The following is a 27,767-nucleotide window of genomic DNA, read 5'->3' as shown; positions in this document are numbered from 1 at the left end:
TCATGAAATGCATCGAGATGGGTCATAGGTTAACCTATGGCCCCTCTAGATGCATTATAACCAACCAAATGCATCCTTAGGGGTCCTAGGGCCTTTAGAGACATACATTGTCATGAAATATGCTGATAGGGATCATAGGTTAACCTATGACCCCTCTTGACGTATTATAACCAACCAAATGCATCCCTAGGGGTCTTAGGGCCCCTAAGGACATAGGTTGTTGTAAAATGCATTGAGAGGGGTCATAGGTTAACCTATGACCCCTCCTAACACATTAGAACCAACCAAATGCATCCCTAGGGGTCCTAGGCAACCTAGGGACAAACATTGTTATGAAATGCATCGATAGGGGTCATAGGTTAACCTATGACCCCTCTCGATGCATTAGAACCAACCACATGCCTCCCTAGGGGTCCTAGGGCCCCTAGGGATATACATTGTCACGAAATATGTCGATAGGGGTCATAGGCTAACCTATTACCCCTCTCAAAGTATTAGAACCAACCACATGTGTCCCTAGGGGTCCTAGGGCCCCTAGGGACATAGGTTGTCATAAATTGTGTTGGTTGATGCATTGGAACCAACCACATGCATCCCTAGGGGTCTAGGGCCCTTAGGGACATAGGTTGTCATAAAATGTGTCGATAGGGGTCATAGGTTAACCTCTGACTCCTCTTGACGCATTGGAACCAATCACATGTGTCCCTAGGGGTCCTAGAGCCCCTAGGGACATAATTTGTCATGAATTGCATCGAGAGGGGTCATAGGTTAACCTATGACACCTTTCAACACATTAGAACTAACCACATGCATCCCTAGGGACATAAGTTGTTATGAAATGCATCGAGAGGGGTCATAGGTTAACCTATGATGCCTCTCGACACATTAGAATGAACCACATGTGTCGTTAGGGGTCCTAGGGCCCCTAGGGACATTTGTTGTCACAAAATGCGTCGAGAGGGGTCATTGGTTAACCTATGAAGCCTCTTGACACATTTGAACCAACCACATGCATCCATAGGGGTCCTAGGGCCCCTATAGACATACGTGTTCATGAAATGTGTCGAGAGGGGTCATAGGATCGATGCATTATAACCAATCAAATGCATTCCTAGGGGTCATAGGGCCCCTAGGGACATACATTGTCATGAAATGTATCGATAGGGGTCATAGGTTAACCTATGATGCCTCTTGATGCATTAGAAACAACCAAATGCATCCCTAGGAGTCCTAGGGCCCCTAGGGACATAGGTTGTCATGAAAATGTTTCGAGAGGGGTCATAGGTTAACCTATGACCCCTCTTGATTCATTAGAACCAACCAAATGCATCCCTAGGGGTCCTAGGGCCCCTAGGGACATACATTGTCATGAAATACGTTGATAGGGGTCATAGGTTAACCTATGACCCCTCTTAATGCATCAGAACCAACCACATGCATCCCTAGGGGTCCTAGGGCCCCTAGGGACATACGTTGTGATGAAATACATTGATAGGGGTCATAGGTTAACCTTTGACCCCTCTTGAAGCATTAGAACCAGCCGCATGCGTCTTAGGGGTCCTAGGGCCCCTAGGAACATAAGTTGTCATGAATTGCATCGAGAGGGGTCATAGGTTAACCTATGACTGGAACAACCACTTGTGTCCCTAGGGGTCCTAGGGCCCCTAGGGACATAGGTTGTCATGAAATGTGTCGATAGGGGTCATAAGTTAACCTATGACCCCTTTCAATGCATTTGAATCAATTACGTGCATCTCTAGGCGCACTAGGGCCCCTAGGGACATAGGTTCTCATGAATTGCATTGGGCATGTGGTTGGCTCCAATACGTTGAGAGGGGTCATAAGTTAACCTATGACCCCTCTCGATGCATTTCAAAACCAACCAAATGGATCATAGGTCATAATAATAATAATAATATCTTTGAGGAAGAGGATGGTACGGATGTTGGGGATTTTAGCTCAAATTTGGAAGGATATTCGGAGACCAAAGGAAAAATTGATAAAGTGAATGAGAAAGACATAAGTAAAGGAAATTCAAAATAGAGCAACCCTGAGAAGGAGGACATTCAGACTATTTCTGGTGGAGGGGTTAAAGAAAAAGATATTCCTATTGTGAATCCTGTTGAGATGAGAGAGGAGGATCAAATGGTTAAACCTACCTTACCTGCTGCAGAGACTAGAGGTCATGACAAGGAGGACCTTGTTCAGAATGAGAATCCTATTGAGAATAGGGAGGAGGAACAGAGGGATAGGGAGGAACATGTAGATATGGTTGGCTCCCCTCCTCATGAGTTTTCAGATGGTACCATTGATTCTCCACAGAGGGAAACCAAGCTCTCCTTCCTACATTTTGCCAAGCTCAAAGTTGACTCCATTCTCCATGGTTATTCTTGGATTTATAATGAATTGATGGGGCTAAAGAAGAAAGTGGAAACTCTGCAACACATCTAGGATACTGACCATGCCAAAATAAGTCATTTGGAAGAGCAAATGGGAGATATCCCTAATAAACTCAAAAACTATGAGCAAAATCTTAGAATGCTTATCAAGGAAAGTGGAACAAGGATGGAACAGGTCACATCTAGTATCTGTGCTACTGCTGCAAGCCTTGACAAAAGAGTCAATGAAGAAATTATATCTCCTGAGGGTCCAAGTAAAAGAACAAGGCAGAGCTCGAGGAAGAAACCCCTGAAAGATGTTGTTGCTTTAGCTATTGATTCCATCCAGGATACTGTTGTGATTGGTAAAGAGGCTGTCAAGATGATTACTTAGCTACAATAGTTGCCTTGGGTTTTTTTTCTTTGGGTTTGTCCTATTATGGTCCTACAATAGTTGCCTTGGGTTTTTGTTCTTTGGTTTTGTCCTGTTCTGGTCCTATTTTCTAGATGTGGTACTTGGTACTAGTTTTTGGTCTTGTTTACTGATTTTTGGTCTAAACTATGTTAGTGGTTCCAAGTCCCTATAAAACCTGGGTTCTCTTTTTTTGGACTATGTTTGTGGTTTCAGGTCCCTGTAAAACCTAATTTTGTTGTTGGTTTCAGGACTTCTTTCTTGGTGGTTTTATTGCTATATCTTTTCTCTAGTTGTCAAAGGGTTTCGGGGTCCCTTCAAAACCTACTTTTACCATAATCTAAAAAAAACAATAATATTATATGTTGTTATATTTAATAATAATAATATATTAATAACATATATAATATATTACATTATTATATTTAATAATAATAGGTCATAATAATATATAATACATAACTCATTATACATTATACATTATACATTATACATTATAACTCATAACTCATTATACATTATAATCTTAATCTTAACCTTATTTCCCTCTAAAATTTTTTCATGAATATCAGATATCTGATCTCAGATCAGATACCCGATTATACTGGCATGATTTTCCCAAAATATTCCCTGTGACTACAAACTCGACAGCATTGCTTTTTGTGGGCCATTTTCACGGGTTTTGGGAAAAGTCACGTTTTGGGGCCCAAACAATCAAAAAAAGTTTGTTAATATATCATTAGGTGTCCAATATTGTCATCTGAATGGGTAGCAACAGTCATCAAAAGTCTAAACGCAAAAGGAAGGTATCCAATGACAACACTGCGACATGTAGGGAAAGGGACAAAGTAAATCACCGAAGGAAAAGACAAGGTATGTTAAATGTGAGTGAAGTTGACGATGAATTAGTCAAAAGTGAAATCATAGAGTGAGATAATGAATATGTGCAATTGGGGAATGAAAATATACCAAATGAAAACGATAATGTCAGGAATGAAAATTTAGAGAATAAAAATTTGGAGGATGAAATGCTACCAGGTCATAATGTAAATTGCATGATTGACCATGCCAAACATGACAATGCATAGGAACCTTACATATCTCCTAATTATAATCAACATGAAGGTTCTAGAACAAAAAAATAGATAATTGAAATTGGTGAAATGATTATTTCCAATTTGGAAGGGAAAGAAATCAGAAAGAACCATTTAGTTATGGGCTTCAAGACTATATAAGATACTTTTCGGCAACAAGACAATGGTGGAGCAATGTCATCTTTTTATGCACTTATTAAAGATGCAAAAGATGAGACCTATGCTTTCCAAATTGAAGATTCATGTCAATAAAAAATTGGAAAGATATGCCATTATTGTGAAGAATCTTTTTAGTGCTCTCAATAACATTGAGAAAAATAGTAGGGAGAAGGATAAGAGAGCTGCTTGAAGGGTTATTACAACCTCTTTAGTAAGTCATCATTTGAGAAAGGGTAGATATATGAGACAAACTTATATTGACTTGAACCTAAATCATACTACTTTGAGAAGAGCACTTAGTAGATGAGAGAGAATTGATGATCCTCTTCAAAATGAAATATGGGCTTTTGGTGGGAGACTTCCACATTTTGATAAGAAGCTATCTGTTGATATGAAGGAAGAAATTACACAATTTTGGCACTCTAGCTCACAAGTATCACCCAATGATAAAGATGTGTTAAAGTTGAGAATTGACATCAGAGACCGCATGCCACATCCTAAACACTATTTGGAGGTAAGTCAAACTATGTTGTTCAAACAATTTAGAGAGAGTCATCCAAGTCTTCATATATCACAAAGGGCTTTTGAATCTTTGAAGCCATTTTATTGTGTGCCACTTAAAATTCAAAATACATGTTGTTGCAAATATCATGTTGAGTTTTCTATGCACCATGAACTATTTTGCTCCATCTGTTCTACTTTGCATGGTAAAGAAATGTTGGAGAATTGTGGTGCTAGTGGGCTTCCAAAATCATCAAGAGACTTGCTAGATCAATTTTTATGTCATAGAGTTTATGGTTGTTTCTTTTATAGAAATCCTTGCTTAAATGAGAAGTGTTCAGAATGTGGTGGCTTATCCAAGTTTGGCACATGTTTCCATGTGGGGTACAAACAAGATCCTGAAAAGACAATAGTAAAAAAAAGGCATATGAAATGGTGAAATACACATTGAAGAGTGGGGGTGAGGGCTCTAGATGTGAATTGGTTGCAAAAGAAATCAATGTGGCTAGTTTTATTTTAGACTTCAAGGCAAATATTTTTTACAAGTATGCAAGACATAGTCATAGGTCTCAATGGTTGGATCAAAAATCTAGAATGTGTAAGGAGACTTTTCCCATTGGCACTATTATATTAGTTGTTGACTTTGCTGAGAACTACACATTGCAACCTCAAAATGAGACACAATCTCAGTATTACAACTCCAATCAGATTGCCATTTTCATCCACATAACATATAGACATGTCTTGTATAGTGTGGAAGATAATTGGAAGATTATTAGAGAGTATCATTTTTTATATGAGTGATGATAGATCTCACTATCATGAGTTTGTGCAACATTGTTTCAAGAATTATTTTTAGTTCTTAGAAGAGCATGCAATTGCTATGGATAGACATATCATTTGGTCAAATAACTGTACAGGTCAATTCAAGAATGCTCGCATGTTTTATTGGTTGTGTAGGATGCATGTAGAGAGGGGGGTGCCTCATATTTGGAGATTTTTTGAGTTCGGCCATGGGAAAGGGGAACATGATGGAGCAAGGGCATGTGCGAAGAGAGCTCTAGCTAAGAAGCAATTGAAGATTTCAATAGCAAAGCTTCTTGATGCTCATAGCATTGTTGATTGGTGTATTTGAGCATTATCATAGGGGGGAACTCTTGATTCAATGGTATGCAAGTTATTTTGGTTGGTTGAGGAAGGGTCCATAGGTGATAGATCAGATTGTGCTACAGTGAGAGACTCATCAAAAATGCATTCATTCCGAAGCTCCGATTCTAGTACATGGACCATTTGGACATGACAGCTAGCTTGCTTTTGTCCTAGTTGTTTTCAGTGTGATTGAGATCACTGTGAGTTGAGTGAGTGGGTGGACACATGGGCTCCACATTATCTTACTCCATTTTCTATCATACCCTCTATCAAAAATGATGACATGGAAAGTTCACTTTAGCATAACCATCTATCATATCTTCTTCAACCAAGACATGTCTTTGCATTGGTTGAACCATAGGGGAATGATGAGAAATCTGATTATTGGTTAGCATGTTGTGTAAGAGGTAAAAAAAAGATTCCACAACTAATCACAGATGATGATGGATTCACATATCCTACTAGTTTAGTAGTTGTCGCTAGAACATGGTTACAGATATACATGCTTAGAAGGAATCAAATTCCTACATTCGAAGACTATTAGAAGCATAAAATAATTCTCCTATATTCACATCTTATTATAGCAACAAATGTAAAGTTTTTGAAGCATCAAGGAAGACCAAAAGTTAAAAGAACTTTTTACTATTACTAATGCTGATCATGAAGCCCTATTGGAGACCCTAAAATAGAGAGAGGACCCTACTAGAACACTCGACTAGCTATATTTACTTCTTATGTTATTTTCTTCATAATGATTTAGTGAACTGATGTTTATCTTGTTTAATACAATAAGTTAATAATATTTTTTATGATATTGGAATGTAGGTACATCATAAAGAGTAGCCAAGCATAAAGATAAAAAGCTAAATAGGGAGCAAAATGAAGAAAAAACTATTCTATTTTTGACACTACGATTTTTACAATACTTTTATTGATACTACAATTTTTGACACTAATATTTATGACACAATGATTTTTGGTAGTTGTGTATTGATCTAATAATGATGAAACACTTGATACATTATAAATGTGAACTTTTTGGTTTAATGTAAGAAACAAAGATGATTTTACTTAATGCAATTTATGTGGTGGGACCTAAAAAATGATGATTTTAATACATATTAACACCAAACTTGCTGGTGCAGGAGAACCTATCAAGACAATGAAGAATACCTTGGTACCAGATAAAGACAATGGAGAAAGGACCTCTTTGAAGATTAATTGGAACATTCTAAGGCCAATAATGGCATATTGTAATGGACAAAGTGCATTGAAGGTCAAAGGTCCTGATAAAGCCCTATGGGCAACATAATGTAATAAAATGGCCAAATGAGCCATAAGTGATAGTTGGGAGTAGTTTCTTGTTTTAGGCATTTAATAAGGTCATAGGAACAATTCCAAGTTAGTACCATAAGTTAGAAGGTTAGAAAATGCATAGAAACCATAGTTTTCAATTTGAATTTTAAATCCAAACGGTTACATAGTGTTTTGGAGAAAAAAATAGTAACTTGTTATTTGTTTGATTAAATAAACATTTCCAACCAACTTGGTCAGTTGAGCAGGTATTCTAAGGTTTATTTAAGATGTCTCAGCCATATGGAAAAGGAAGAAACATTGGTATGTACGGAAAAGCACAAGAATTGTACGGACAGCCAAGAATTGAATAAGATTTCTGAGTTTTTCTTGCTTAACTGAAGTATATTTGATGGTGTAACCTTTCTTTTATGATGATAGGGTTATATTGTGAGGTTTTGCATCCATCTTGAGACATTTTTTTATCAAATTACAGTTATTATTGCTACTGTCACGCTCAAACTGTGAGTTTTGCTTTGATTTTTCAAAAGGAAATGAGGGTACCATCCTAGTTTTGTACATCTAACCCATGGGATGGACCCTAAATTCCCTAACATGTCTAACTAATTATGAAAATGCAAGAAAAGTGAAGATTTGCAGGTTATTGTGAAAGAAATGCAAAGTTGAGTGCTAGAAGGATTAATTTGGGTACCCAAATGAGTGCTAGGTGTTATGCAGTCGTACATATGGCTTAACAAGGCATATTTTTTATTTTATATTCTTTGAATACATGATGAGTGGATGGTGAATCCTAATTTTTAGATCCTAGAAGTGTGTGGTTGACCTAGATTGGTGATACCCTTGATTTTGAGGGTTTTAAGGCTTGAATTTGGGGGTTTCATATCAAAAGTCCTCATAGGATGAAATTGATGATGGATTTTTCTAATTAGGCACAACATATGATGAATCTATGAATGTGGTGGAGTTGGGATAAGTATTTTGCATAGTTACTTTGTAAAACCTCATGTTTTACCCTTGAAAAATAGTGACAGTCATGATTTTTGGCATATTTTTCCAAAGGAGTCCCTATTAATTTTTGAGTATGTTATAGAACTCTAAAAAGGGTATCTGAAAAGCCTATTTATTTTCTTGGTGTTTTGGAAAAATTTTGAGAAAAATCAAGAAAACAGGGTCTACTAATCCAAAGAAGAGAATAGCCTAGTAAAGGGCAAAACTGGTCCTTTTTGTATCTACTGAAGATTTGTGGGTTTGGAAACCTTAGAAACATGTTGGTTGAAGTTTTTTAAGGTGTGTAGAGGTGGAGAAAACACTTGGTGAAGGTAAATCCAAGTTTGGAGTCTTTGGTGGCATTGTGTGCTTTTGGGAACACCATTGAAACATAGGGGGTTTGGGTCCATATTGTGTTTGAATTTGCAAGTTTGCGGGTAGTTCCTTCAACCTTTGCATCACTCGCATTGTTCCAAATGCCAAAAAATTAAGAGAGGTAAAAAGTAATATTTTTTCTTTTAATACTACCCCTAGTGACACCCTTGTTCTGGCCATGGAGACCATACATTATCTGCAGCCACCCCGTACCAAGGAGTCTTCGAGGTACTATAAGTGCGTTTTGAGGTCAATCTTCTGAGGGTTGTAACTCAGAGCTCATGAGGGATATAAATGAAATGTCAAATTCTATTTGATGGTGATGCCGATGCCTAAAATAACCTATCTCATTTTTGAGAGATCACATTCCATTTGGATTCAGCACAACGATCTCGCTCAATGCCAAAACTCATAGTGTGCCTGAGTTCATAGGTGCACCATAGTGTAACTTTGAAACCACTGATCTTGGCACCAAATAATTAGTGCCATTAGCTCTAGATGGGTGGGTGAACCCCAGTGACACCCTTTTTTTGGCCATGGAGACCCTCCATCATCCACAGCCACCCTGTACCGAGGAGTTTCCAAGGTGCTTTAAGTGCGTTTTGAGGTTGATATTTTGAGGGTCCTAACTAAGAGCTCATCAAGGATATTGATGAAATGTTGAATGTTATAGGATGGTGATGTTGAGGCCTTAAATAACCTATCTCATTTTTGAAAGATCACATTCCATTTGGGTTCGACACAACAATCTCACTCGATGCCAAAACTCCCAGTATACCTCAATTCATAGGTGCACCATAGTGTAACTTTGAAACCATTGATCTTGGTATCGATACATCAGCACCATTAGCTCTGGATGGGTGGGTGAACCCTAGTGAAACCCTTTTTCTAGCTACGTAGATCATCCATCCTCCGTGGCCACCCTGTACCGAGGAGTCTCCAAGGTGCTCTAAGTGTGTTTCGAGGTCGATCTTCTGAGGGTCGTAACTTGGAGTTTTTCAAGGCTATTGATGAAATGTCAAATGTTGTAGGATGGTGATGCTAAAGCCTAAAATAACCTATCTCATTTTTGAGAGATCACATTCTATTTGGATTCGACACAACGATCTCGCTCAATGCCAAAACTTGTAGTATGCCTCAGTTCATAGGTGCACCACAACATAACTTTGAAATCGCTGATCTTGGCATCGAATCATCAGTGCCATTAACTTCAAATGGGTGGGTGAAACCTAGTGACACCATTATTCTGGCCATGAAGACCATCCATCATCCACGGCCACCCCATACCAAGGAGTCTCCAAAGTGTTCTAAGTGCATTTCAAGGTCGATCTTCCAAGGGCCATAACTTAGAACTCATGAGGTCTATCGATGAACTATTAAATGCTACAAGATGGTGACATTGAGGCCTAAAATAACCTATCTCATTTTCAAGAGATCACATTCTGTTTGGATTTGGCGCAACAATCTCGCTCGATGCCAAAACTCACAGTGTGCCTTAGTTCATAGGTGCACCGCAATGTAACTTTGAAACTATTGATCTTGGCATCAAATCATTAGCGCCATTAACTCCAGATGGGTGGGTGAACCCTAGTGACACCCTTGTTCTAGTCATGGAGACCATCCATCATCCACAGCCACCCCGTACCGAGGAGTCTCCAATGTGCTTTAAGTGCGTTTCAAGGTCGATCTTTTGAGGGTCGTAACTCAAAGCTCATGAGGCCTATCAATGAATCATTGAATGCTACAAGACAGTATTGCAAAGGCCTAAAATAACCTATCTCTCTTTTAAGAGATCATGTTTCATTTGGATTCGGCACAACAATCTCGCTCAATGCCAAAACTCACAATGTGCCTCAGTTCATAGGTGCACCATAGCATAACTTTAAAACCACTAATCTTGGAATCAAATCTTCAGCACCATTAGCTCCATATGGGTGGGTGAACCCTAGTGACACCCTTGTTTCAGCTGCAGGGACCATCCATCATCTGTGGCCACCCCGTACCGAGGAGTCTCCAAAGGTGATCTAAGTGTGTTTCAAAGTCGATCTTCTAAGGGTCGTAACTCGAAGCTCATGACGGATATCGATGAACCATCAAACACTATAGGACAGTGATGCTAAGGCCTAAAATAACCTATCTCATTTTTGAGAGATCACGTTCTGTTTGGATTCGGCATAGTGATCTTGATCAATGCCAAAACTCATAGTGTGTCTCAGTTCATAGGTGCACCACAGCGTAACTTTGAAACCACTGATCTTGGCATCAAATCATCAGTGCCATTAGCTCCAAATGGGCAGGTGAACCCTAGTTACACCCTTGTTCCAGCCGCGGAGACCATCCATCGTCCACGGCCGCCCTATACCAAGGAGTCTCCAAGGTGCTCTAAGTGTGTTTTGAGGTTGATCTTCTGAGGGTCATAACTCAAAGCTCGTGAGAGCTATCGATGAACTATCAAATACTACAAAATAGTGATGTAGAGGCCTAAAATAACATATCTCATTTTTGAGAGATCACGTTCCATTTGGATTCAGCACAGCGATCTCACTTGATGCCAAAACTCTTAGTGTGCCTCAGTTCATAGGTGCACACAACGTAACTTTGAAATTGCTGATCTTGGCATCAAATCATTAGCGCCATTAGCTCCAGATGGGTAGGTGAACCCTAGTAAAACCTTGTTTCAGGTACGGAGACCCTCCATCATCCACAGCCACCCTGTACTGAGGAGTCTCCAAGGTGCTCTACGTGTGTTTTGAGGTCGATCTTCTGAGGGTCGTAACTCAGAGCTCGTGCAAGCTATCGATGAAATATTGAATGCTACAGGATGGTGATTCCAAGGCCTAAAATAACCTATCTCATTTTTGAGAGATCACATTCTATTTGGATTCGACACAGTTATCTCGCTCAATGCCAAAACTCGCAGTGTGCTTCAATTCATAGGTGCACCATAGTGTAACTTTGAAAGCACTGATCTTGGCATCGAATCGTCGTCGCCATTAGCTCCAAATGGGTAGGTGAACCCTAGTGACACCCTTGTTCCAACTGTGGAGACCATCCATCATTTGTGGCCACCCCGTACGGAGGAGACTCCAAGGTGCTCTAAGTGTGTTTCAAGGTCAATCTTTCGGGGGTCGTAACTTGAAGCTCATGCAAGCTATCGATAACCCCTTACAAAGTTTGGTGAACTCATCTAATTAAGAATTTAAAGTTATAGAAAAAATTGCTCAAAATTGTAAATGTTGCAAGGGTTGCAAAATTACAATTTTGCAACTTCTGCAACTTTTGCAACTTTTTCTTGCAAAGTGGAGATGAGTGAAAAGAGTCAATTAGGGGTTTGAGCATGACCATACAAGGTTGGAAACACCTATATAAGGTGTGAAATTATAACATGCATTAATGAAGCCAATTTTGTTAAGTGGATCAATATGGTTAATCTGATCAATGTAAGAAATGTATAGATGTTATTCATATGGATATGGTATTGGGGAACCAAGTTAAAAATGTTTGATCCAATCAAGTCTCTTAAGTTGGGATATTTTAAGGTTATGTTGAAATTGAAAAGTTGTAGTATGAGGATAGTCACAAAGTGAAGGGCTAGTTATCAAAGATTATGAGTCTAGGAATGAGTTCATGGTTGAGAATAGAATCCATGGTTGAGGAGTGGAATCCTTAAGTGTGTTGAGATTAGATTTGAAGCCAAGAATTAGTTTCAAGGTTGAAGGTGGAGTTTAAAATCAGATTTGGGGTTATGTGAACCTTGTGTAGGAGGTTAACAAGTGTGTTTATGTCATGATAGCACTTCAAATTAAACATTGCATCCAAATTTGATAATAAAGGTTGTTAAAATGTTATTCAAAAATTGTTGCGTTTGAATCAAATATAACAGACATGATCATAATTAATGATATTCCATAAACATGAATAATACACATGATTCACGATCAATTAAGCAATACTAGATACTAAATTAATATCACTAGTACATATGACCCCATTTTTAGACCATCTATTAAAATGTTTTAGATTGGTTAGAATATGCAAGGAAAAATATCTTTTTTTTTAAATCCATGATTGTGTTGGCAAAATTTTGACCAACACGGGCTTCATATGTTAAAATGAAAAAGGTCGATTTCATGCCCTATTTCATTGTTATGAGAAACTTGTACAAAAATATGACCGAGGGATGCTCGAGACTTGGGAATCTATTGTGTATGGTCATTGTGGATGAGCCAAAATATGGTAAGGGTAGAGATGATGGTTTGCTTTGTTGATGTTGGGATCTCTTCTGGTTGTTTCGGTGCCAATTTTTGTGGCTATACTGGATATTATTGTTGCATCTATTTTGATTAGGGTTTTCAAATCATGCCATGGATTGAAGGTGGACTGGAATACCTACAATTTTTTTTCTTCTTTGGTTGACATTCCTTTTATTTCTCTGATTCAGTCCATCATTATAATCTATAACTTTGTCTCGGCATTTCTCGTACAAGTCCTCACAAGAAATGTGTATCTCTTCATTTAGTTGTGATTCCATGTATACCCTTTATCTTCTTCTTTTTTTATTGCCTTGGTTCCATGGTATTTTTTAATCCTTTGTAGCTTGCACTAGCTATCTTTTACCCATAGGCATTCCTAGACATGGGTCACTCCTATCCGTGGTGAAATCTTTAATTACTAGCAGTTGTTTACAACATTGAACCATTTCGCTAGATTCACTTATAAAGTGAGGAAGCATCACATATCCATTTGGACATGGCTCTTAATTATTAACTATGGTGCTAAGTAGTATCTCAACCAAGTTCCATGGAGTGATTGAACACAAAGGCATAATATGGGTGAATGAAAAAATTGGGAAGTGCCTATCTAGTGCCATAATATTTTGTTACAAGATGTTTATAGCATTTAGACCAAGACTTGTCAATCCATTTCAATAAAGATTTATGCAATTGAATAAAAAATAGTCCAATTCAAAATCGAGATTTTCCAATCAATTCATTTTTTTTAACTTAGATTTATCTGTTATCCAGCTTACTTGGGTTATATTCTTGTGTAATGTATAAGCTCAATAGTTATGGAATGTATGAAGCTGCCTGGAATTGCAATATATTTTGACATTACACTAGAAAAAAATTATTGTGCATTCCACAAGGGAATGAGGATCATTTTCTTTTCTCCTATTAGTCAATACTTCTTTTTATGCACATCTCCCCTATCAGTTGTTAATGTAGTATCTATGTTTTATAAGTTTGTAGAAATGACCTATAATGGAGTGTACTTATGGGATTAAATTTGGTTCTATTGAAAGTGAATGACATATGTAATTTATGTGTTGAGAATGATGAATTTGGTTTTGAAGCAATCCACTCATCTCTCAATGTCTAGGAATCTTTTACTTACAAGTTCTATATGTTATTTAAAGGCGGTATTTTTGCTAAGTTGTAAGAAGAAATCTGAGTAACAATGCTGATTTTTATTTTTTGTACTAGATATAGATGAAGTCCATAACAATATCAAGCTCATCAAGTTAAGAGACTAGATCAGCTGATATATCTCACAAAAAAATCCAAAATATGTTAGTATAGATTACATCATGATCAATATATAAATAACATCTCTGACTTTCTACAATAGCAAATCAACAAAAAAACATCACCAACTATCTGAAACTATCCATCAAAGCTTAGTTTTATCTTTCATTGTAATCCTCCCAAATCTAATTTCCATGAGGAGGGGAAACAATTGACAACTTCTCATTAGATTGCACTTCCTCAATATCAGAATACCTTTTTCTATTGAGGAAGATCTTGTTTCCATGCTTCTTCTTATATCCTTCTTAGATTTTTCCTCTGTTTCCATTTCTTTTTCATTGGATTGGTTCTGGCATTCCATTGTTTGATTATGGAAGGTGGGATTCATTTGTTTGTTGTATGATCATGTATGATCATATCTCATCTCCCGCTTGTAACTCTTACAATTCCATCTACAAGTAGCTTCAAGAACTTAATATAGGAGATTTTCATTGTCATAGTTACTTGTGAAGCAACATTAAAGTACATGAGTCTTTTGTATGACTTAGTAAGCATTCTCCTCACCCATTAAAAAGCTCACCATTTGTAGCCTTCCATATTTGTTGCAAAATTTCTAGTAGAAAGAGAGCCAAAATATTTTGTAAATCTTCTTCATGATTATAATATTACCAAATAACATTTCTAACCAACTATTGTCATTATTAGTGTTCCAACTGTTAAAACCATTGCAAAACATGTACCACTTTTTCCTTAACAAATAAACAAGCAAAGAAAATATGCCTGATAGAATCTGTCTTCCTGCAAATTGAGCATAGACCCACTTAATAATAGCAATCTTGACCCACTTCTTAGTAGAACAACCTTGCAGTAGGGAAAGTTGTTTCCCCTATACTTGAGGTTTCACTTGATTGATCTTGTCCCTTAAACTTTATCCCTATCTTGGAAGAAATTACAATTAATGACCCCTCATCTTTGATAAGTTCTTAAGCTTTTTATAAACTTTGAAGACCTTGGACCCAATTAGGGTAATGTACTACCTATAGGTAAGGAGATCATTGAAAGACTAACTATAGGGTAACGCCCTACCTTTGATAAGTTTTTAGTGTTTTGCACCCTTAGGAATGGTAAGAGCAATCTTATTTCTCATCAACACTTTCTAAGGTTCACTGCCATCAAGCACTTTGATAATCCATTTAATAGAAAAAGAAATTACTTGCTTTCTTAGGTCTTTAAGACCTAGACACCCTAATCTTCTATCCATGCAACACTGATCCCACTTCACAAATTACCTTTTCTTTTTGCCTTTTCCATTAAACCAAAGGAAATTTCTAATTTATTTTTTTCTAAATATCATTCACCTGACTACTACCAAAGAACCAAACATATGCGTAATACAGACTAAAGGATGATAAAATCTCTTGATGAACTTGAATAAAAGAGAGACACTCCCTATTCTAGCCTTCCATGTTTTTTCTCCACATTATTCTTAACCCCTAGCCACATATCCTTTTAGTTTTGGTTAACTGCAAATGAAAATTCCAATTATCTCATCTATTTATGAGGCCCACACACTAGAAATCACACTTTTTGCACCAGCTTGGGGGGACCTTCTCATCAACCTAACATATTAGATTATGTCTTAGATATTCTAGCACTAGAGGCAAGATAGAGGAGGTCCAATTTATTAATCAAGTTATTAATATTCTCTTCATCTAGCTACACAAGCAAGGCTATATCATCGAAAAACTAGATATTTAGGAGGTCTTTGTATTTTGGTTGCATAATACTTTTGATTATAGGAGATCTCACATCATCCCTAAGGAGATGATGTACAGCATCAGCTGCAGTAACAAAAAGAGCAGGAGCTAGGGGTCAGCCTTATCTAATAGATCTTTCCAAGGGGAAAGCCTATAATAAGACCTCATTAGCTTCCACTTGAGCAGAAGCATCTTTTAGTAAGATACTAACCATCCTACAGGTTTGCTTAGGAAAGCCAAACCATCATCAAGAAAGTGTACTCCACCCTATCTTATGCTTTTTTAAAATCTAATAGAATAACATATGTTTATCAATGTTGTAGGGCTTACAGTATAATATCGGTATATAAGGCTGGGGCCTAGAAGTATATCACTTTTACATGTAGAGAATATTATGGTTTAGTAGGTAGGTTTATATTAGAATTATAGTTTATAAAATATCTTAATATCATATGTTTGTACTCCAAAATTGAGTCCCAAACATCTTTCTTGGTATTTGTGCTTTTGAAGTTTTCTTGTGTTCATTTTGCGCTGTATTAGTTGGTTTTATAAATAAAAATAGGTTCCCATATTTAACTTTATGAACTCACTAGTGTTGTTATTCCAAGGAGTTTTAGGTAGGAATTGTAACAAAGAAAGCATGTGTTGAATCAATTTTATCACTTTCTATTGAGTTCTATACTGATCTGAATTACAATGTTCATGAGAATCCAAAATGTTTGTAGTTTTTTTTAACTGAATTTCTATAAAATGTGCTCGAGAAAAGTACTTTCAAGGATGAAGGTGATGATGATATAGATCTAGATGAACAGTTTGGTACTTCGAGCACTGCACCAAAAGTGCCAGAAGAAAATGTTAGTGGTGATGAGATTGTTGAATCGGACATTGAACTTGACAATGAAGGAGTTGTTGAACTAGATAATGATCCCCCATAGAAAGTAAGGCTTGGATTTATAATATTTTCCATTGAAAACTAAAATATGAATGTCATTATACATTCTGAGTCCAACTTAGTATTACTTTTGGAGCTTCTACGAGATTGATGTTGTTAACATCAACTCTTTAATTAACATATGTAGTTACTAACAGATGGGAGATCCCTCTATTGAAGTAACTGAAGAGCAATGAGTTTCTACCCAAGTAGCCAAGGGTAAAGCAATGGAGGCAATGTCAAATGGTATAAACTCTTTGCTAATAGAATCCCTAGAGTGGTTGTCATATATTATTTCTAGAAAGGTATCACATAGATTGCCTTTTGCATTTGTTCTAATCTTGAAGTTTCTCAAGTGATTTGCAAGAGGCTATAAGCCATCTTACAGAAGCCATTATGTGCAATCCCACATCTGCAATCCTCTATACTAACCGAGGTGAAGGCAGAGCTGCTAATTTAGCAATTCTTTAGTCTACTATATTGGCATAATTCTTAGACGGCGTGAGAGATCGTACGAGAACAAGTTACTGATATGAGACAACATAATGATTTTATAGCTGGTGTATATGTTAAGATGAGGAAGCCCAATGCAGCCATTTGGGATGCCAATGCTACTATTAATGTTTGTACAACTTTTTAATAAGGCTTATGAATTTTATTTTTTATCCTACCACTTTGTTAAGGCATTAATGCACTTCACCATTCCTCGGTTTTGCCTGCAAACCATATCAAAGTCTAGGGGAATGTGCTCTATTACTTCAAACAATCTAATCCAATGTTTATAACAGTAGAGTTCTGTTTATAAGAATATGATACATTTTCTATTTTGGTATGTCCAGGTTACATACTCCATATTCTTAATATATGGTTCAGTTTCTTTTTGTACTGGTCTAGTTTTAATTGTTTTAAAATTGTAAATGGCTATTGTTTGGAATTATCAAGTATAGATTAACCCAGACTCTGCCAAAGGCCATAAAGCGCAAGGAATAGCAAGAGCAATGCTTGGTAACTGAGAAGAAGCTACCAAGGATCTGCATCGGCATCAAGTCTTGACTATGATGAGGAAATTGCAATTGTTTCAAAGAAGGTGATAAGGCATTTGCAATTGTTTTAGTTAAGGTAATGAACAATCTATATCCATAGGAAAAAACATTTAGAGATGCTGGGTGATGATCATTTGATATGTACACATAGGTCGAACCAAATGCACATAAAATTGAAGAACGTCACAGAAAATATGAGCGACTATGCAAGGAAAGGGATGATAGAAAGAAAGAACATGATAGGCAATGTCGTCGAGCTAAAGCTCAGGTAATATGCTATAAAGTCTACACTATTATCCTTTTTTTTAACTTTCATAATGCACATAGCTAATAATGGCCCTAATTCATTTTAAGGCTGCCTATGAACAAGCCAAGAAACAAGAATAGTCTTCAACAGGTAGGAAATCAAGTGGAATGCCTGGGGGCTTTCTAGGTGGAATGTCGGGGGCTTCCCAAGTGGAATGTCTGGTAGCTTCTCTGGTGGAAAGCCGGGTGGAATGCCAGGTGGAATGTCGGTGGAATGCCAGGTGGAATGCCTGATATGAGCAAGATCTTGAATGTAAGTTGTTGAAATTCTTGTTGTTCTTGCTGGCTTTTTATTTTGGATGATTTCTCTTTATCTTAGTTGATGATATATGCCTTGTCAATATACAAAGCTTAGGTTCTATGCACATTTGAGTCAATGCTCTTGCTGCATATTGTTGATTTCTTTTGTTACCTAGGAACATTGTGCTTCACTTGTTCCTATTATCATAGACCTGTTCTTCCCGCCTTTAGAAAAAGGGCATGTAATAATAGGGGAAAATGGTGTAATTGCTTTATTTAGGATTATAGGACACATGTAACACTTTCCTCTGAAACAGGAATCACAGATGATGGCTACTTTCAAAGATCCAGAAGTAATGGCTGCTCTTCAAGATGGTATATCAATATGGTTTACTTGTATCTTTTTCCTCATATGATCATATGTCATTTGAATGTTTCTTGGATACCTAACTAGAGAAGTTACAGTATTCTTTTTTCCCCTTCATTATTATAGCATCAGGGGTTATACATTACCAGTAAGACAAAACTGTAATGTTGTGATATCGAAAGTAAAAACTAAAATAGAACCAACAGATATTATTAGAGAAAAAGAAGCTATCATTTTAAAATTTAAATATATAGTAGGCAACATAAATACATGAACCATAAACTATAACTATAGCTAACAAATTTAGCTCTGCAATGATTTCATTTGTATAAATGTATGCATCTATAAGTCCGCTATAAAAAGAGCTTAAATAAAGAGGTGAAATCCACCTCTTTATTTAAGCTCTTTTTATAGCGGACTTATAGATGCATACAACTATAAAATCATTGCAGAGCTAACAATCTTAAATACACACACATATTGTTGCTTATGCTTAGTAAATATATAAATACTCTGATTTTGTTAATGCTTAGTAAATATATAAATAGTCTGATTTTGTTAGATTAAATTTTTTTTAAATTGACATGATATTAAAATTTATGAATTGTTATCTTGATTAATATTTATCAATAGTAATTGCAAACAATGAAGTATTAAAATATTGTAAAACATGGATATAATAGAGATATCTCTAAAATACCATGAACTTAAAGTTGCACGCTTATGGGCCTCTAGACTGCATAAATGAATAATATAAAAGCTTACTTCTAGGAGAATAGAGATGTGTATATTGTGCATTGAAGGATGATTGAAGACCACTACAATACAGTAGAATGATGGGATGTTGAGGAGTGGGTTGCACATATAGATATATGTTGTCAATCATATAAAATTGAGGTTAGTTTTACATTTATTATAGAAAAAGTTTTTTAAGGTCCACGCATTTCGATGCCACTACCAAATTATGTATATTTTGATTTCATATATCTACTAATGACGGTAATAAATGTTGTTTTCAGCACCCCTTTCTTAACTATTTTGTATATTTCCATAAACTTGTCTATGTAATCTTTTTAATTTTATTTATTGTGTTCTATTAGGCCACTCGAATTGCTTGTGGTCCAGACAAAGAGTTCAGACATGTGGTCACATTGGATGGTGCAATTTTTGAGAAGTCTGGTACAATGAGTGGTCGCGGTGGAAAACCACAAGGTGGTAGAATGGGAATGTCCATAAAAGCTTCTAGTGTTTCTAGGGAAGCTATTGCGAGTGCTGAAAAGGAACTTGAAAACTTAGTTGAACAACTTAGAAACATACAGCAAAGGATAAGTGTTGTTGTTAAGTAGTATCAAGGAGCAGAGAAGACCATGTCACATTTGGAACTAGAATTAGCCAAGACATGCTTGGAGGTCTAGAAACTGAACAACAGTATTTCCAATCTGTTATTTGTAGACATCATTGCCACTTTTTTAGCCATGGAAATGGTTTACCTTATCTTACCATTGTTCTGATTATAAATAGAAGGACTCAATGGTCAACATGTTGACATCGAGAAGCAACTTGGTTCTTTGAAGTCTATAGCACAAGCATCAAATAGTGAACTAGATAGGCTAAAAGAACTTGACCAAGTCGTCACAAATGAAGAAAAAGAGCTTGCATGTCTTGTAAAAGGCTCTAAAAAGCTCAAGGAGAAGGTTGGAAACATAGGTTTGGAGCCATTCATGTGAAATTCTATAAGCTATACTTTCCAATTAATACTATTATTCTCTTTAGGCATATGAGCTTCAAACCAAGATGGAGAATGCAAGAGGAGAAAAACCACAAAAGAAAAAATCTCAAGTTGGAAAATTGCAAAGTGTAAGTACTATTTGTGTGTTTTTTGGCTATGCTAAATTTACTAAATTTTTTTGTTTGATTTGCCAAATTTTGTATTGTCTACATCAATTTGAGCAGGATATTGACAAGTCAAGCACATAAATAAATCGTCATAAGGTTTAGATTACCATGAGCAAGAAAACTATACATAAATTATAGAAAGCTATTGAGGAGTCTACAAAAGAAAAAGAAAGCTTATGATTAGTTTGCACAAATTAATACTTGTAGTCAGAAAAAAAGTAACTCCATGTTGTTTTCTATGTTTTTTTGATTCTGATGAGCAGCTGCTAGAGGGCTTAGCTTTCTCCAATATTGTAATCTAAATAGTTTTAGGGCAATTTTTATCCTAGGTTTCTCTTTATTTTTGGGCTTATCTGTACCTCAATATTTCAATGAGTTCACAGTTGCTACTGGGCATGGTCCAGTCCACACTGGATCTTGATGGGTAGGATTTCTATTCCTCTTTTCGAGGAGCTAGAGAAAGTTGATATCACATTTATTTTGGTGATATTGAGTTGAACTATGACATTTTGGAACTAAATTGTTTTTCTAACTGGATTATCTTGCAGTTCAATGACATTCTAAATGTGGTTTTCCCATCATTGGCAATAGTTGCTAGATTTGTAGCAATAGTACTGGATAGCACTTTGCATGTACATGAGAGTTCAATAAGGAAAGACCAGGTTTGACATTGGTGGGAGAAGTCACATAAATTCAAAACTGACCCTAGAAGTGAAGAATTTTATGCTCTTCCTTTCAGAGTAAATAAGTTTTTCCCATCTGTCTAAATAATTAGCTCTATTATGTTAAGGTTGGGAATACCTCTGTTATGGGTAGGCATGCAAATAATAATTTTGTATTCATTGGATATAATTTCATAGTAAGAAAGCCTTAGGTGTTAATATTTTACTACTTTTCCCCATATAGGGCAAAGTTTTGAGAATTGCCTTAAATAAGTCTATGCCCTAGTCAACAATCATTTAGATCTTTTTGATGGCATGTGCTTCATACAGAGAAAAACAAATTTTTGAATAGATAGGATGCTTTATAGAGTATTTTTAGATGTCATCTTGATTCAAAACTCTCAAGATGCACATGTTCTGCACATCTAGCTTAATTTGGAAAGTGTAATTATAAAGCTACAAAGATAAATCTTTAATTGTTCATGCTTTTAATAGAATTGAACTAATGAGCATTTATTTTGAAACCCTCCTGAAAGAGGGATCAATTTAGTTTTTCGAATCTCTCCTTTTCTTAGATAGAGGAGTGCAGTAAAAAATATTGTATTTTTTACTAGAAAGTAAAAATTGTGAAAACTTTAACTTATTTTTAATATTTACTTGCTTTTTGTTCAAAATGATAATCTTTGCAATATTCTTGTTTGTTGGAATGGTACTGAATATTTTTTTAGATTGGGTAGTGATAAATTTACTTGTAGTGTAGTCTTTTCTTCTAGAATCCATTCATGGAAAGAGTAATTGTTTTCTTAAAAATTGATTCTGGCTTATACATGGGGGAGCTAGTTTGTCCCATCATCAATAACAATATGTTGTAAATATATTACTATTAAGGTCCTAAAGTTGTATAATTGGTTGCTTGTGAGTTTGCCATTTGTGAATGCATGTTACAACTATTTTGGTGGTGAAAAGGTAATTGTATAAAACAGTTCATGGCTTGCAAAGAGACCACATTTCTTTGCGGCATCTATAAAATATTTCACATGCCTTGCCTATGATTTGACATTTTTCATGCATCCTGCACTCTCTCATCCTAATGATGGATTAAAGAGAGTGATCTAAAATGATGATGCTAAAAAACTCACACAATCAAATCCTTGCCTATATATGTTTAAGTTGTGATTGTCCTGGTAGACATGCATGCAAAATTAACAATGTCAAATTTCCACAATCCATTTGTAATGCAAGTTCATTTTGGATTTGATTGTGTGTGTTTTTTAGCATCATCATTTTAGATAACTCTCTGTAATCCATCATCAGGATGAGAGAGTGAAGGATGCATACAAAATGTCAAATCATAGGCAAGGCATGTGAACTATTTTATAGAATGCCTCAAAAAAAAATTGACCAAGCATTGGTCAAAATTTTGACCAATGCTTGCAAGTTTTAGACCAAGTAATCCCTGGCACAATTTCTACCAAGCATTGGTCAAAATTTCAACCAATGCCTGGAAGTTTTCGACCAAGTATTGGTCAAAATTTCAACCAATGCCCTAGTGCAATTTCTACCAAGCATTGGTCAAAATTTTGACCAATGCTTGGCAGTTTTTGACTAAGCATTGGTGAAAATTTTGATGAATGGCTAGTAGAAATTGTGCCAGAGATTTGGAAAAAAATTGACCAACAACTAAGTTGGACAAAATTTTGATGAGAAAAACTTTGACCAATTGGTTGGTCCAAATTTTGACCAACCTGGGTCAAAATTTTGACCAATATTGGTCAAAAAATGAGGTCAAATGTACTAGTGTATGTATATCATTATGCACATAAATGACAAAAATATATATCAAAATACTTGTATCCATAGACAAATTACACAAGTATATATTAAAGTTCATGTATCCATAGACAAATTACACAAATATATATCAAAATACATAGATCCATATACAAAATGTGGCTAATCATGCCATCAGAATGTGTATAATATCAATGTTTCTATAAACAATGTGGCATATGCCATCTCAAAATGTCTCATGACACATCCTATGACAACTATACTATCTGAGGGTGCTGGTGGATGATCAAAATGTAGCCTCTTTACTGCACTAGGTGGATTGGATGCCTCCTACATAAACAAAAAGGGAAAACCCAAAGTTAGACTACTAAATTTATATGATTCTTTGTATCTAACATTGAATTACTCAAATGCATAATGATCTTTTTTTAATTATATTTTATACTATTAAACTTTCATAATAAATACCTCTCTCATTGACCTCCTGCGCTAGTCAGGAGTCCTCTTGTATGCCCTCAGCAATGCTTGTACCTCACTAATTGTGGCCTGTGTATGTTCAAATATTTTTGTTAGATGAATCTACAACTTAAACTATAACATTATAATTCATAGCATGCTAAATTTATAACATATTTAATAGAGAATTCAAACTACAACTTACTAGTGTAGGCTCCTCCTCAGGAAATAGTGGATGCATCATCAAAGATGCAAAACTCTCATGTCCAACCTCATGTGCACTAGGAGTTTCATATGAGATACAAAATAGTAGTTAATATCATGGAAATTAGTTTTCAATTTATTTATGAAGATAAGGAAAATAAAAAATAAATGATACTTATACATATAATGGGGCTCTTAGTGTGAATAGAAATGCTTGAGCATCTACGACGTAGAATCTGCATGGGTTCATCACCAGTAGTCACACTCTATAAAATAAAGAATGAAATTAAATTTCATTACCACAAACATTTTACAAGAATGCATCAATATTTAATCAAATAGAAAGCACCTAATTACCTTTCCTTTGTCAATCAATCCTGGCTCATCCCCTGCACTTTGTCCCCCAAGGACAGGTGGTACTTGTAAGATAAAAGAAAGATTAGAAACCATATATGCTACAATATCAAATAGAAAAATCAATGACAACACAACATAATGTATTGTGGATGTCTCAAGGCCAAATGAAATAACCGAGAGTTTGGCATCATCAAACTGTCTCAGCTCCTCCTCAGTCATCAACTAAACATGAATGAAGATCACATATATGTATAAGTCAATATGGCTTAAAAATTAAAATTACTCTATTATAAAAATTAAATTTAAATTGCATATGTCATAACAAAAAAATGTATACACATACTGACACAAAAGGAGTCCATGCCTCTACATGCCCCTACTCTCTTGCTTCAGGGTCTATAGCCTCTGCACATGCATCTATTGTATCCTTGTCTAATACAAATTGATACTCAAGAAGATCACCTATGGGACCCAGAAAAATATTCTTGCATGTAATGCAAGTATGAGGCACACAAACGTGTGATGAGCTAGCCGATGATGAACTCACACCAACATCATCAACATGGGGAGGCAGGACTGACCTAGCCTAAGATATCAATAGGCTACTCAGTTTATGGATGGCTCTAATGGTCTGAGAGCTAGCCTCTGTGATAATATTAAGATGTTGCACTCGATGAGGGGGGGAGACATCAGTAGGGGGGACAAAAGTGTCAGCTTTCTTTCGCTATCAAGAGAGTCTATCCTGAGGAGCTCCTAGTCCTACACCCATATTGGGCTTCATGCTCCAATAGTTCACTTTGAGTTTCAACACAAATTCTGCATACAATTTTCTAAGGAAATAAAATGGCACCTCCAAATTGCTATGTGGAGGGATGTCAAAAATCATCCACCAATGATCCCAAAAGTTCACACATATGGCATCATTTGTGCATGATTTAATTGATAGTTTGGGCTTTTTGCAGTTGACTGGTAAACTAATTTTTGGGTTTGCAAAAAGGGCAACCAAATCAAATTTACTTATATTGAAGGTTGCAACCTCATCATAGTCCAACCCATCATCAAACATTTAATGTATTTCATCATGCTAGCAAAGAGCGGCATTTTGTTCCTCAATAAGTGTTTTATTGTTATCTACTGTGGTGTTTAACATGGATAACATAGGAGCCAATGCAAGTATATTATTATATTTTGTTCGCAAAACTCTCAATTCGGTGATATTTTCAAATACCAAATCCTCAATTTGAGGAGGGTTTTGAGGGGGTAAAGGACCATTTGGTGGACAATTTTGTGGGGGCACTAGATTATTTGGTGGGGGGTTATGAGGAACTGTTGGCATTAAGTTATGTTTCTCATTAGTGACAACACTTATTCATAATTATGTACAGTTATTGAGTTCATCACTTAGTCCCCAGTGTCTGCCAAGAAATTTAGTGGTTACCAGGTTTCATAGTTCATACTGAGCATTCCAATGGTTACCAAGTGAGTTTAGCAGTGCAGTAGTTCAGACCAAGCAGTTAGTGGTTACCAAGCTTCATAGTATTCACTGAGTCATTAGTTTATGTGATGTGAAGTCAGTATCTACCAAGTAATGGGATGAGCAGTGTTTGTTGAGTGAAAGCAAGGTAAACATAGTATTCAGTTCTTACTGAGTTACACTATATCTACCAAGTCTCCAATGTTCACTAAGTTGAAGCTACATTGAGTGACTAGTATGGACCAAGCCTCTACTTCTATTGAATGCATGACAATGTCGAGTAATGTAGTGGACACCAAGTCAGCTATTCATAACCTGAGTTTCCACATTTGGGCCGACTCAATAATATTTGTGTTAACTTATGTTTTGGCTAACCTTGTAAATATGAAAATTGGGATGGTATATATGTAATGTATTGTATCATTTTTAGATAGGGTGATAGTAATGTTTTGAGAAGAGTGAATGCAAATCAGCAGTAGAGCAAAGTATTCAACAAGGTCTATAAGGAGCAATCAAGTTACATTTGTCACAAGAGGTGATCAGCATTTAAAGGATCTAATCAACAATCAAGTTGTAAGTTAGATCTATTGTTTCATCCTAATAGGTGAATCAAATTCAAATCCTTTAACAAGGTATACTTAACAGTCTTTTTCTCTAAATCTCCTAATAGAGTGCATACTTCATTGTATGTTTGTAAAACCTCTAACAAAGTGGACCTAGCAATCCTAATTGCTCCTAATAGGGCAGGTCATTAGAAGTGATCATTGTAAGCCTTAACAGACCAACTTTATATTGTAGTATTGAAGTTTTGTGGGTATCATCCCCACCCTAGTTTTACTTTCTATTTGGAAGGTTTTTGGGTCACCAAATATTGTGTTCATGTGATATGAATGTTTATCTTTCAATTTCTCATGCATGCAGTAGATTAGATCAATTAATGGTGAATGGATTATTTTGATTAAGTGTTGGATTTGTTTAAAGTTTTGAGGTTATTGATTCACCCCTCCCCTCTTAGTAACCCAACTAGTCCTGACTATTTCCAACAATTGGTATTAGAGATCTTGGTGCTTACAGGAAGGATTTCAAGGATCTAAGCTAAAGATCAGGATGTCTTACAAGAGGGAAATTTCAAGGCTCAACAGGGATAACTTTTCAGCATGACAAGGTCTCATGAGACTCCATCTAGCCAGGAGATACATGATTGAAATATCTTGATGATGAATATATAACTCCTGCTAGTACATTATCTATTAATGACATTGCTGAGAAGAAGACTCATAACACCATGATGATAGACATTGCATCAGCCCTAATCTATGAAGAATTTGATGATATCAAGGACTGCAAAACTACCTTTTTTATGTGGAACAAGCTGAAAGATATCTATGGAGGTGATGACAATGTGAAAAGATTCAAAGCAGAAAGTCTAAGAGGACAATTTGATCAGATGAGGATGAGAGAGGATGAAAACAATGCCAAATATGTTGAAAGAGTCAAAGCAAGCGTCAGTGCAATCAAGGCTTTTGGAGGAGATATCAAAAAGGAAATAGTTGTAAGTAAAGTTCTTAGAACATTGCTTCCCATTTATGCAATTAGAGTTTCTCCAATTCAAGAAAGAAGATGTGAAGCAAATCATAAGATAAATTTAGAGGCCATATTAGGAAGATTGACTGCATTTGAGCTAGATAACTATGACAACTATGTTCCAGCTTCCAAGAACATTGAATCAGCATTTGAAGCCAAGCTTTCACTCAAAGAAAAGGGCAAGAAGATAAAGGATAGTCAGTCAAAAAGTGAAGAAGAATCAAAAGAAAGTTCTGATAGTGATCTTGAGGTGGTTGAAGCTCTACTTGCATGAAAATATTCTAGAGGCAAAGGAAAATACAAAGGTAAAGTTCCTTTTATTTGTTTTTCATGTGAGAAAATTGGTCATATTGTTGCTAGGTGCCCAAACAAGCAAAACAAGGATGAATAGAAAGGTCATAAGTGCAATGGAAAGAAAGACTTCAAATCATTCAAGGACAAAGGTAAGAAAACATGTTTCATGTCTAAGTATTCTAAGGATCCTGATAATAGTGAAGATGAAATTGTTTACATTGTTGTGAAAGATGAATCTGATAATGATGAGGAAGATAAGATGGCACTTATCTCTCGTGTGAGAAAAAATGATATATGGATCATAGACATGGTTGTTCTTATCATATGAATGGTGACAAAACAAAGTTTGAACATTTTAAAGACTATGATGGTAGTAGTGTAAGATTTGGTAATAATGAACCTTGTTGCATAAAAGGAAGAGGAAGAATCTCACTAACCAAAGAGCTTGTATGTGATAATGCCAATTGGGTTAAAGGACTAAAACATAATCTGTTGAGTGTGGCATAGCTAA

At 36.0% G+C, this 27,767-nt stretch overlaps 1 pseudogene; it reads left to right on the top strand.

Annotated features, from left to right (window-relative positions):
* The first annotated feature begins 2,127 nt into the window (after window positions 1-2,127).
* On the top strand, window positions 2,128-19,884 carry LOC149569197 (uncharacterized; annotated as a pseudogene).
* The last annotated feature ends 7,883 nt before the right edge of the window (window positions 19,885-27,767 follow it).

Source organism: Cupressus sempervirens, chromosome 3 (assembly GCF_028749045.1).
Source record: "Cupressus sempervirens isolate cs-2001-9-10 chromosome 3, ASM2874904v1, whole genome shotgun sequence".
In the NCBI taxonomy this organism is placed as follows: domain Eukaryota; kingdom Viridiplantae; phylum Streptophyta; class Pinopsida; order Cupressales; family Cupressaceae; genus Cupressus; species Cupressus sempervirens.
This window is presented reverse-complemented; position numbering and strand designations above follow the sequence as displayed.